Here is a 12,191-nt window from a genome sequence, read left to right as displayed (position 1 = left end):
ATGACAGTTTGAAAAATGAGTTTTTAAAAGGAACAAAATAAAACATGTTATTAAGAGCAAATCAATACATCATTATATTAAAAATGAATTATAAACTAATTAATTTTATCATTATTTTTATTGTTATTATAGTTAGAAAAAATATATATGCATTCTGTATGTACTGAATGATTGCTGAATTAATAAACTAGAAACTCAAAAACAGTTTTAAAAAAGCAGTAGTTAAAACAATAACAACATGTATATTCAAGAGCAAATTCATATATATATATATATATATATATATATATATATATATATATATATATATATATATATATATACATATATATATATATATATATATATATATATATATATATACATATATGTTTTTAGTTATAAGCTAAGATGGGTAATACAATATTATTATTATTACTATTATTATTGCTATTATTATAATTATTATTATTATTATAGTTTGGAAAAAATAAATAAGTATTCTGTATACAATACTTTCTAAATTGATAAAATATGAACTAATATATATATTATATATATATTATATATATATTTATATTATAAAAAGTTATTAAAGGAGCAGCAATTAAAATGCCATCATAAAACATGTATATATGTCAAGAGCAAAACATATATGAATGTATTAAAATAATAAACTAAAACTATGCATAATACTACTACTACTACTAATAATAATAATAATAATAATAATAACAATAACAATAACAATAATAATAATTATAATTATTATAATTATTATGATTGTTTTTTGGAAACAGATATGTAATCTTCATATAATAATTGATGAGGTATGAACTCTGAAAAAGTTTTTAAAGACACATCAATTAAAATGCAACAGTAAAACATGTATTAAAGAGAAAAACATATACATATTGTTATTAAAATAATAAACTAAAATATTACATTCTTATTATCATATTTATTATACCAATAACCACAACAACAAAAATAAATAAAAGGAAAAATCGGCTCTGTTTTATTCTATTTTATTGGATTAAATGTGTAACATTATCATATTACAGTAATTTATATTAGACTATAAATAAAATACAATTACATATACTAATTATAATTACCTTCCAAAAAATGGTTGTTGAATGATTTATTAATAAACATAAAATATACATATTAAATCCAGAAAAATGGAAATTAACATAAATGTTTAGCAGAATTTCAATGTACAACTATCATTAGGAATAGGAGCGATGTGTGCAGGAGGCTTTTGTCGCTCTCTCTCTTCTTCTCCGGTGCCTGTTTGGACCTTGTTAGTGGACGCCATCACAGGGCCTTCCTTTTCCTCTGCACAAGATCTGACAACACAGCACATGAAAGCCACCAGGAAGGTTGGCGCTAGAATCCAAGTAACAGTCTGTCAAGTGTGGCCATCACACGCCGCGTTTGTTCTTGGCACTGATGACTCGCTGCGCCGCCAGCCAAGGCCTGCGAGCCAGCATGGCCGTCATTATACGCAATACTGCATTCAAAAATGCAGGGAAAAAAACAAACAATCCGCAATAATAGGCAGGGCAGTATCCTTTTTGCAAGATTATGTGAAGAATCACACACTTTATTATCAAGTGGAACACATTTTTATATGAACTACACTTGAAATTACATCGATGATAGTAAGAAAAGAAAAAGAAGAGAAGAGAAGAAAAGAAAAGAGAACATATCATGGCTTAACAAGCATTTCGTAACATAACATAGCAAAGCACAATGTAAAATAAAATACTGTAGGACAGCATAATGTAAAGGGTAGCGTAATATAACGTCGCGTAACATAGCGTAACATAACGTGACGTAACATAGCATAGCATAAAACGCAATGTAGCATAGCATAGCATAGCACTCCGCAATTTCACATTACATAACATAGCGTAACATACCATATGATGACGTAGCATAGCAAAGCATAACATAAAATAAAATAGGACAGCATGATGTCGTATAACAGAGGGTAGCATAATATAGCGTAACATAACGTTGTATAACATAGCCTAGCATACAACACAATGTACCATCGCACAGCCTAGCATAGCATAGAAATAGCATAATGTAAAATAAAATAGGACCGCATAATGTTGTATAACAGAGGGTAGCGTAATATAACGTGGCGTAACAGCGTAACATAGCATAGCATAGCATAGCATAACAACGGGAAATAAAATAGGACAGCATAATGTAGCATAACAGAGGGTAGCGTAATATAACGTGGCGTAACATAAGGTGACGTATCAGAATCAGAATCAGAAATACTTTATTAATCCCCGAGGGGAAATTTAAATTTTCAGCACAATCCCATTCAAGATCAGACAAACATTACAGGAAGACAGAACAGGATCAAACATTACAGGGAGACAGAACAGGATTGCTGACGGGTCTGCCAACTTCCGGCACCCTTTCAAAAAAGGTGAGATATAGGTAAACAATCGGTCTAAGCCTGGGCCCCTGGAGAGGGCGTCCAGACTGTGGCCAAGGGAAAAAACAACTCATAGCCATAGCACACATCCCTCTTACATGTGTGTAAGAGGGAAACATCAAAGAACACAAAGGACATTAAAAGAGCAGAGCTGATGCAACCAGCCACTTCTACATACAGCTATAAATAAAAAGTAAAAGAAACATATACACTGTGGTGGCCTCTGCGGTGTTCCACGCCATCGTCTGCTGGTGTGGAGGGAGCATGGCCAGAGACAGGAGCAGACCCAACAAAGCAACCAAGACAGCCGATTCCACTCTCGGCCGCCCACCAACTCTCGGCCAGTGTCCAGTCCGCATGGATGAGCGAGGATGCGTCCAAGAAGACCGAGGTGTCCGATACCTGCTCATTCAGCCAAGACACTGTGAAGCCTGTCCGTTCCGACGCTCAGTGCTAGCTCCGCAGCCCTGTCTCTTCATCTGCATCTCCTCCAGTCTCTCCAAACGGACTCTGGTGTGGCAGAGACTCAGCAGCTGGTCTCCATGGCCAAAAGTCTCCCGGTGTCATGTCTGTGTAATCATGTTTTGTTTTAAGTCATGTTTTGTTTAGTTTCTGGCTTTTCACTCCCTTGTCTTGTTTGCATGATTACCCATTAGTTTCACCTGTTCCACGTTTGGACTCATTGTGCACTCTTGTTTGTCACCATAGCAACCATTAGTTTTCACCTGTCACGTCACGCACCTGTTTCACGTTTTGAGTCACGCACCTGCTTTCACTAATCATGTCAATAGTATTTAAGTTCATTCATTTTCTGTTGTTCGTCCTGACGACATCCCCGCATTTATGCCCCCTGTCACACTCTGTCCACCTCTGCGCACTTCATGTCCATGCCAAGTAAGTTTTTGTTTATTAAGCCACAGTTAGTGTTTTGTTTAATTGTTCATAGTTTCTGCCAATGTGCAAGTTTTGTGTTTATAGTCTAGTTTTGTACCTCCGCCCCTGTGCGCGCTTTTCGTTTATTCTTTTTTTTTATAGTTTAAATAAATCATGTATTTACCTTCACGCCATGACCAGTCCAGTTCATTTGCACCACGGGAGAACAAACCACGCCATAGTCCAAGTCTTGACACCCTGGAGGCAAGTATTGGACTTAGGCCATGTCTACACTAAGTCGTTTAACCCCTTAAAGGGGAACATTATCACCAGACCTATGTAAGCGTCAATATATACCTTGATGTTGCAGAAAAAAGACCATATATTTTCTTAACCGATTTCCGAACTCTAAATGGGTGAATTTTGGCGAATTAAACGCCTTTCTAATATTCGCTCTCGGAGCGATGACGTCACAATGTGACGTCACATCGGGAAGCAATCCGCCATTTTCTCAAACACCGAGTCAAATCAGCTCTGTTATTTTCCGTTTTTTCGACTGTTTTCCGTACCTTGGAGACATCATGCCTCGTCGGTGTGTTGTCGGAGGGTGTAACAACACTAACAGGGACGGATTCAAGTTGCACCAGTGGCCCAAAGATGCAAAAGTGGCAAGAAATTGGACGTTTGTTCCGCACCCTTTACCGACGAAAGCTATGCTACGACAGAGATGGCAAGAATGTGTGGATATCCTGCGACACTCAAAGCAGATGCATTTCCAACGATAAAGTCAAAGAAATCTGCCGCCAGACCCCCATTGAATCTGCCAGAGTGTGTGAGCAATTCAGGGACAAAGGACCTCGGTAGCACGGCAAGCAATGGCGGCAGTTTGTTCCCGCAGACGAGCGAGCTAAACCCCCTGGATGTCTTGGCTCATATCGACCCTAGCTTCCCTGGCCTGCTGACATCAACTCCAAAACTGGACAGATCAGCTTTCAGGAAAAGAGCGCGGATGAGGGTATGTCTACAGAATATATTAATTGATGAGAATTGGGCTGTCTGCACTCTCAAAGTGCATGTTGTTGCCAAAAGTATTTCATATGCTGTAAACCTAGCTCATAGTTGTTAATTTCCTTTAATGCCAAACAAACACATACCAATCGTTGGTTAGAAGGCAATTGCCGAATTCGTCCTCGCTTTCTCCCGTGTTGCTGGCTGTCGTGTCGTTTTCGTCGGTTTTGCTTGCATACGGTTCAAACCGATATGGCTCAATAACTTCAGTTTCTTCTTCAATTTCGTTTTCGCTACCTGCCTCCACACTACAACCATCCATTTCAATACATTCGTAATCTGTTGAATCGCTTAAGCCACTGAAATCCGAGTTTGAATCCGAGCTAATGTCGCTATAGCTTGCTGTTCTTTCCGCCATGTTTGTTTGTGTTGGCTTCACTATGTGACGTCACAGGAAAATGGACGGGTGTTTATAACGATGGTTAAAATCAGGCACTTTGAAGCTTTTTTTAGGGATATTGCGTGATGGGTAAAATTTTGAAAAAAACTTCAAAAAATATAATAAGCCACTGGGAACTGATTTTTAATGGTTTTAACCCTTCTGAAATTGTGATAATGTTCCCCTTTAAACGAATAATTATTTAGCCTAAGCCCCGTTTCAACCACACTAAAACAGCGTTTAAGGTCCCCCTCCTTGGACAAATTTTTACACGGGTAAGTCACCCGTGTATTTCTTGAATCTGCGGCACTTAGCTTTGTATGGACTCTTTGCTCGTTTACAAAGTGAGTTCGGTGAAGAAGTGACGCCAGAAAGAACACGCCCACACAGGAAGTGACGCCAGAAAGTTTGAGCCCAGCACAGGAAGTGATGGCAGAAAGTACGCGCCACAGCCAGCTTCATAACAAAGCCGGAGGCAGATCATGCAGACATGCCCGTGTTTCTCCTTCTTCTACATGTACAGGCGCTTTTGGAAATCACAAATAAATACCTTAAGAGAAGGCAACGGGCGATTGCAGCTATTTGGGATACTACACTTCTCAGACGGCAAGAGAACTTTCGAACAGTCAGCTGTGATTCTACTTACCAGAAAACTTGGTCCCTTATTCCCGTGGATGTGATCGTGATAGGCAGTGTGTGACTACAAATATTGCTTTATGGATGTGACTGTGAAATGGCCAGGGAGCGTGCATGATGCCCGCATCTTCGCTAACTCCGCCATTAGTGCGCAGCTGAAAGATGGAAACATCCCCTCGTGTCCCAAACAGTTTATCGCATTGTCTACTTTTTCATGTCCATTAAAGACTTGATTAATTTATGATGGCTCAGGTGTGATTCACTACAATAGGGCCCCACAGCACACTGGATTCTGGTTTGTTGAAGTACCACAACACTGGATATTGTTCAAAGGAGATACATTCTAATTTGAAAACTTGCACACAAAACACAGCAAAGAAATGTAAAATGCACAGCAAACTATTTACAATATAGCTCTTTTAAATAATTTCACAGTGAAGTAAAATCATCTACTGGAGAGTTTGGAGCAGATGGACGCTCAGGTTTTTTTTTTGTTTTTTTTGTTTTTTTCCGTGCATGCGTACTAGGTCGCGTTGCGCCGGCGGACGGAGGAGGGCGGGGGTCTTAAACGGTGGTATTGTTGTGTGTGGACACGTATAAGGTTAGGTGTGATTTACCCTGGATACACGGCCTTAGAAACATTTTGGTCAACGATGCTCCTTTTGTGTCGTTTTTTACAACTTAATGGAATGCTAACGTGGGTATTTACGACTGATTCGGCTCGTAGTGGTCGTTCCACAGCGATCGTTTTGCCACACAATGCCTTCATGCTAACGAGGAGAAATTCCACTTTAACGATTGTCGTGGGCATTGACGGAAGGGTTGCTCTGCGAGACTAGCTCTGACCGATCTAAATCTGGGGTTAGATCGGTCACATTTCATCTAAATCTATGAGCATGAAGTGATGAAACTGAGCAGTCCAGTTGCGATCGATTGAATGTCCAGAGAATACAATGACCTGGATGAATGAGAACATTCATGGACATATTGTAACGTAACATAGCACAGCGTAGAACGCAATGCGCCTAACCCATAACGCAATACGCCTAACCCATAGCATAGGATAGCATGGCACAGCACAGCACACTACAATCTAACATAATACAACATAGCATAACGTAGCACAGCATAGCGTAGCATAGCATAGCACAGCCCACCACAATTTAACATAATACAACATAGCATAGCATAGCACAGCCCACCACAACTTAACATAATACAACATAGCATAGCGTAGCATAGCATAGCGTAGCATAGCACAGCCCACCACAATTTAACATAATACAACATAGCATATCATAACATAGCATAACATTGTGCAGCATAGAACAGCCCACCACAACTTAACATAATACAACATAGCGTAGTATAGCATAGCATAGCGTAGCATAGCATAGTGTAGCATAGCACAGCCCACCACAACTTAACATAATACAATATAGCATAGTGTAGCATAGCATAGTGTAGCATAGCATAGTGTAGCTTAGCACAGCCCACCACAACTTAACATAATACAACATAGCATATCATAACATAGCATAGCATAGCGTAGAATAGCATAGTGTAGCATAGCACAGCCCACCACAACTTAGCATAATACAACATAGCATAGCATAGCATCGTGTAGCATAGCACAGTCCTCCACAACTTAACATAATACAACATAGCATAGTGTAGCACAGCACAGCCCACCACAACTTAACATAATACAACATGGCATAGCATAACATAGCATAGCATAGCGTAGAATAGCATAGTGTAGCATAGCACAGCCCACCACAACTTAGCATAATACAACATAGCATAGCATAACATAACATAACATAGCATAACATAGCATAGCATAGCGTGGCATAGCATAGTGTAGCATAGCACAGCACACCACAACTTAACATAATACAACATAGCATAGCAGAACATAGCATAGCATAGCATAGTGTAGCATAGCACAGCCCACCACAACTTAACATAATACTACATAGCATAGCACAGCACACTAAAATGTTACATACTACAACATAGCATAACAATACTTAGCGTAACATAGCATAGCGTAACATAGCATAGCATAGCGTAGCATAGCGTAACGTAACATAGCACAGCGTAGCATGTAATGTACAAAACCCAAAACCAGTGAAGTTGGCACGTTGTGTAAATCGTAAATAAAAACAGAATACAATGATTTGCAAATACTTTTCAACTTATATTCAATTGAATAGACTGCAAAGACAAGATACTTAACGTTCGAACTGGTAAATTTTGTTATTTTTTGCAAATATTAGCTCATTTGGAATTTGATGCCTGCAACATGTTTCAAAAAAGCTGGCACACGTGGAAAAAAGACTGAAAAAGTTGAGGAAAACACTTATTTGGAACATCCCACAGGTGAACAGGCTAATTGGGAACAGGTGGGTGCCATGACCGGGTATAAAAACAGCTTCCATGAAATGCTCAGTCATTCACAAACAAGGATGGGGCGAGGGTCACCACTTTGTGAACAAATGTGTGAGCAAATTGTCCAACAGTTTAAGAATAACATTTCTCAACGAGCTATTACAAGGAATTTAGGGCTTTCACCATCTACGGTCCGTAATATCATCAAAAGGTTTAGAGAATCTGGAGAAATCACTGTACGTAAGCGGCAAGGCTGAAAACCAACATTAAATGCCCGTGACCTTCGAACCCTCAGGCGGTGTACTGCATCAAAAAGCGACATCAGTGTGTAAAGGATATCACCACATGGGCTCAGGAACACTTCAGAAAACCACTGTCAGTAACTACAGTTGGTCGCTACATCTTTAAAGAATGCGATTTTCTTATTTAAACGGGGATAGCAGGTCCATTCTATGTGTCATACTTGATCATTTGGCGATATTGCCATAATTTTGCTGAAAGGATTTAGTAGAGAACATCGACGATAAAGTTTGCAACTTTTGGTCGCTGATAAAAAAGCCTTGCCTGTACCGGAAGTAGCAGACGAGTAGCGTGACGTCACAGGTTGTGGAGCTCCTCACATCTGCACATTGTTTACAATCATGGCCACCAGCAGCGAGAGCGATTCGGACCGAGAAGACGACGATTTCCCCATTAATTTGAGCGAGGATGAAAGATTCGTGGATGAGGAAAGTGAGAGTGAAGGACTAGAGGGCAGTGGGAGCGATTCAGATAGGGAAGATGCTGTGAGAGGCGAGTGGGACCTGATATTCAGCTGGGAATGACTAAAACAGTAAATAAACACAAGACATATATACTCTATTAGCCACAACACAACCAGGCTTATATTTAATATGTCACAAATTAATCCCGAATAACAAACACGTCCCCCCTCCCGTCCATATAACCAACCAATACAACTCAAACACCTGCACTACACACTCAATCCCACAGCCCAAAGTACCGTTTACCTCCCCAAAGTTCATACAGCACATATATTTCCCCAAAGTCCCCAAAGTTACGTACGTGACATGCACATAGCGGCACGCACGTACGGGCAAGCGATCAAATGTTTGGAAGCGTACTCACGGTACCGCGTCTGCGCATCCAACTCAAAGTCCTCCTGGTAAGAGTCTCTGTTGTCCCAGTTCTCCACAGGCCAATGGTAAAGCTTGACTGTCATCTTCCGGGAATGTAAACAATGAAACACCGGCTGTGTTTGTGTTGCTGCAGTCGGCCACAATACACCGCTTCCCACCTACAGCTTCTTCTTTGCTGTCTCCATTGTTCATTGAACAAATTGCACAAGATTCACCAACACAGATGTCCAGAATACTGTGGAATTTTGCGATGAAAACAGATGACTTAATAGCTGGCCACCATGCTGTCCCAAAATGTCCTCCACAATCCGTGACGTCACGCGCTGACGTCATCATATCGAGACGTTTTCAGCAGGATATTTTGCGCAAAATTTAAAATTGCACTTTAGTAAGCTAACCCGGCCGTATTGGCATGTGTTGCAATGTTAAGATTTCATCATTGATATATAAACTATCAGACTGCGTGGTCGGTAGTAGTGGGTTTCAGTAGGCCTTTAAGTGCAAGTCAAAACTCCACTATGCAAAGCGAAAGCCATTTATCAACAACACCCAGAAACGCCGCTGGCTTCGCTGGGCCTGAGCTCAGCTAAGAGGGACTGATGCAAAGTGGAAAAGTGTTCTGTGGTCTGACGAGTCCACATTTCAAATTGTTTTGGAACAAAGAGGAAAAGAACCATCCGGACTGTTACAGGCACAAAGTTCAAAAGCCAGCATCTGTGATGGTATGGGGGTGTATTAGTGCCCAAGACATGGGTAACTTACACATCTGTGAAGGCACCATTAATGCTGAAAGGTACATACAGGTTTTGGAGCAACATATGTTGCCATCCAAACAACGTCTTTTTCATGGACGCCCCTGCTTATTTCAGCAAGACAATGCCAAGCCACATTCTGCACGTGTTACAACAGCGTGGCTTCATAGTAAAAGAGTGCGGGTACTAGACTGGCCTGCCTATAGTCCAGGAGTATATTAATAGCTAGAATTCACTGAAATTCAAGTATTTATTTCATATATATATATATATATAAATATATATATATATATATATATATATATATATATATATATATATATATATATATATATATATATATATATATATATATATAAATAAAAGAAATACTTGAATTTGAGTTTATTTATTTACACATATACACACACATAACACTCCTCTCTACTACTTGCCGTAGTTTTGAAGCAATACATGATGGGAATCCGGATATTGTGTGTCAGTGTATTAACGTGCCGGCTGGAATAAACACACGCTGAGAAATAGCTCCGTGCCTGCCTACTTTATGGGTTATAGATAAACCTATGGATAACAGAGACATATATAATAGTCTCCTTCTTGTTGTGTGTGCAGTTGCGCACTGAGTTCCAAAAGCCGTAGATGTTATAACGTGACTGGGCCGGCACGCTGTTTATATGGAGGAAAAGCGGACGTGACGACAGGCTGTCCTCACTCAGGTCCGGCTGGAAATGGGGAGAAATTCGGGAGATTGGTTGTCCCGGGAGATTTTCGGGAGGGGCACTGAAATTCGTGAGTCTCCTGGGAAAATCGGGAGGGTTGGCAAGTATGCTCAAGTCTCCTCTCCATCATTACATCAAACACAACACAGAGTCCAGGAGAAGCTTGAACTTGCGACGATTACAGTGAATTCAGCAAGTGGTTACACATAGCATAGCATAGCATAGCACAACTTAACATAATACATCAAAGCATAGCATAGCATAGCATAGCATAGCATAGCATAGCATAGTATATTATAGCAGTGGTTCTCAAATAGGGGTACGCGTACCCCTGGGGGTACTTGAAGGTATGCCAAGGGGTACGTGAGATTTTTTTTAAATATTCTAAAAATAGCAACAATTCAAAAAATCCTTTATAAATATATTTATTGAATAATACTTTAACAAAATATGAATGTAAGTTCATAAACTCAGTGAAGCACAAGCTCAGGTTTCTCACTAAAATGTCTGTCAAAAAGAACTGTGAAAAGAAATGCAACAATGCAATATTCACACAAGTCAATAACATCAACAAAACTCACCTTTGTGCATTCATGCACAACGTTAAAAGTTTGGTGGACAAAATGAGACAGAAAAAGAAGTGGCATAAATCACGTCCTCGAAAGTCGGAGAAAGTTATACATGTAAACAAACTATGGTGAGTTCAAGGACCGCCAAAATTAGTAGGACAAAACGGCGCTCGCCAAATACTTGAGTCAGTGAAGCATGTTTAATATAAACAGTGTGCTTTATAACAATTAGGGAGGTTTGTGTCATGTTTGTCCTCCTACAGAAACCATATTAAAACAAAAATTATATTTTTTTCCCCCTCATCTTTTTCCATTTTTCATACATTTTTGAAAAAGCTCCAGAGAGCCACTAGGGCGGCGCTAAAGAGCCACGGGTTGCCGACCCCTGACTTAAGATAATACAATATAGCATAGCGTAGCATAGCATAGCACATCCATCCATCCATCCATTTTCTACCGCTTGTAAAATTGAACATAATACAACATAGCATAACAATACCTAGCATAGCGTAACACAACGTAATGTAATATAGCATAGCATGTAATGCAACAGAGCATAATGTAGCACAGCATAGCATAGCACACCACAATTTAAAATAATACGTCATAGCATAGCATAGCATTGATTAGCACAGCATAACATATAGCATAGCACAGCATAGCAAAGAGGAATGTAAAATAACATAGCACAGTCCAACCTAGCACAACATAGCGTCGTGTAACATTACCTAGCGTAACTTAGCATAGTGTAGCACGGAACGTGACAGTATAGTGTAGAATAGCGCAGCAGAGAATAGCATAGCATAATATAGCACAGCACAGCACAACTGATCATAACTCATAACACATGAATTGATTAACGTGGACTTAAACAAGTTGAAAAACTTATTGGGGTGTTACCATTTAGTGGTCAATTGTACGGAATATGTACTTCACTGTGCAATCTGCTAATAAAAGTCTCAATCAATCAATCAATCAAAACAACATAACATACTGTAACATATCATAAAACATGTTAACATAACATATCATATGATAACAAAAATAAGTGCTACTCTGCACACTTGATCTCGGGTGAGCCTCCTCGAAAAAGTCAGGAAGTTGCCACAACATCCAGCAGGTGGCACTGTTTATTATAAGCCAATGCTTATTGCACCATACAAAAATCCACTGACAAAATGAGTGTCAATAAATGTAAAGACTTTATAACACTATTCTATTG

The sequence above is a fragment of the Nerophis lumbriciformis genome, linkage group LG26 (assembly GCF_033978685.3).
Source record: "Nerophis lumbriciformis linkage group LG26, RoL_Nlum_v2.1, whole genome shotgun sequence".
In the NCBI taxonomy this organism is placed as follows: Eukaryota; Metazoa; Chordata; class Actinopteri; order Syngnathiformes; family Syngnathidae; genus Nerophis; species Nerophis lumbriciformis.
The sequence above is the reverse complement of the archived record's forward strand: the minus strand, read 5'-3'. Positions refer to the sequence as shown.